This window comes from Orycteropus afer, unplaced genomic scaffold (assembly GCF_000298275.1).
Source record: "Orycteropus afer afer isolate SDZICR_OR568_19922 unplaced genomic scaffold, OryAfe1.0 scaffold00131, whole genome shotgun sequence".
In the NCBI taxonomy this organism is placed as follows: domain Eukaryota; kingdom Metazoa; phylum Chordata; class Mammalia; order Tubulidentata; family Orycteropodidae; genus Orycteropus; species Orycteropus afer.
This window is the reverse complement of record NW_006921718.1, coordinates 6,327,597-6,329,321: the sequence shown is the minus strand read 5'-3', so window position 1 is coordinate 6,329,321 and position 1,725 is coordinate 6,327,597. Positions and strand designations below refer to the sequence as shown.

The 1,725-nt window shown below is 41.3% G+C and overlaps 1 protein-coding gene across 1 annotated transcript in view; it reads left to right on the top strand.

Annotated features, from left to right (window-relative positions):
* Nucleotides 1-1,725, top strand: part of QPCT (glutaminyl-peptide cyclotransferase) — an 87,595-nt gene that overhangs the window by 20,796 nt on the left and 65,074 nt on the right. The window lies entirely within an intron of this gene.

Sequence of the window (1,725 nt, the reverse complement as noted above, 5' to 3'; positions counted from 1 at the left end):
ACCTTGGGGAGGAAATTGGAGGGGAGCTGTTGCATTGTGGTAAATTGTGGTCAATGACATGAGACAAAGTATATGTGAACTGCTGTATCGAGAGTGATTTTGCTCTGTAAATCTTCACCCAAATCTAAATAAAATAAAAAAAATATTCCTTCAAGTCTTCTCAACACCAAATAATAGTTTGGCTTAACTAATAAAAAATGTCTGCCTTGAGCATTATGCTCTTTTAAGAACTATCTGTAAGGGACCGAACTGACAACAACCCAAAGGATTAGACAGGAACCTTAGGGGGCAATGTGTTTATATTAGTGTGGAGGAACAACTCAGAAAAGGAGGATGAGAATGCTTGCACAATTTGAAGAATATAATCAATATCACTGAATTACACATGTAGAAATTATTGAATTGATATATGTTTTGTTGTCTCTATTCTTAACAACAAAATAAACGAATAAATAAATCACAAGTAATTGGATGGAGCAGTGGGGCAGCGTAGAACTAGCAGTGTATTGGGAGTGCACAAGCCAGGGATGTTTCCTAGAGTTATCTGCAACTCTCCTATGAACTTGGGGAAAATCAGCTGGTTTTTACAGACCTCAATTTCCACTGATATAAATCAAGGAGGTTGGACTCAATCATCTCTTAGTGGCCTTTGCAACTTTAAAATTCTATAATCCTTAGTATAAGAGAATAAGGTCCCTGGGTGGCACAAAAGGTTTGCACTGGACTACTAACTTAAGCTTGGTGGTTTGAAGCCACTCAGTGGCACTTAGGAAGAAAGGCCCTTGATCTGCTTCTGTAAAAATTACAGTGAAGGTAACCCTATGGAGCAGTACCAAAACTAAAAACCAACCAAACTACTCTGTAATACATGAGGTTGCCCTGCATTGGAATTTATTAAATGGTAATGGGCTAGTGTTTGATTAAGTCACTGGATGGTGCAAATCGTTAATGTTCTAAGTTTCTAACTGAAAGACTGGAGGTTCAAGTGCCTTGGAAGAAAGACTTGATGATCTACTTCTGAAAATTTAACCATTGGGAACCCTGTTCTGGTTATCTAGTACCACTCTAACAGAAATACCACAATGGGATGACTTTAACAAACAGGAATTTATTTACAGTTTGGAGGCTTTAAGTCAAAGTGCAAGGCTCTGGGGGCCGGGTGAAAGCCCCTCGACCTTGGGCTTCAGCTCTGCCTCTTGTTCCCAGCCTACTGAAGGTAGAGGCATCTCTTCACTCAGGCAGCTACTGGCTGCTGAGGCTAACAAGCCCAAGCTCAACAAATAAAATGGCACAGTCCCAATGTTACCAAACCGCATGACAGGCCATTGATTCAAGTCCATTGAAAGTCCCAGGATTGGCAGAGCATGTCATGCTGCTGAACAATGACACGGCTGCATCAGGGTTCAAGCATATCATAAGCTAGAGACTATACCCAAGGCTTCTCCTTATATATAGGAAGCAGACCACCTCCCAAAGGCAGCTACTCAGCTGCTTGTGGTATATTGCCAATCTCATCATGGGGAATAACTACCACCAGCTGCCCAGCCCCTCAACCAGGCCCAGCCAAATTGACACACAAACTTAACTACCACAAACCTGATGGAGCACAGTTCTATTCTGACACACATTGAGTCACCATGGGTCAAAACTGTCTCAATAGCAACTTTTTAAAGTGTTTAATAGAAAAGAATGCCTAAGGCACTTGACTTCTAACCTGAAGGCTGG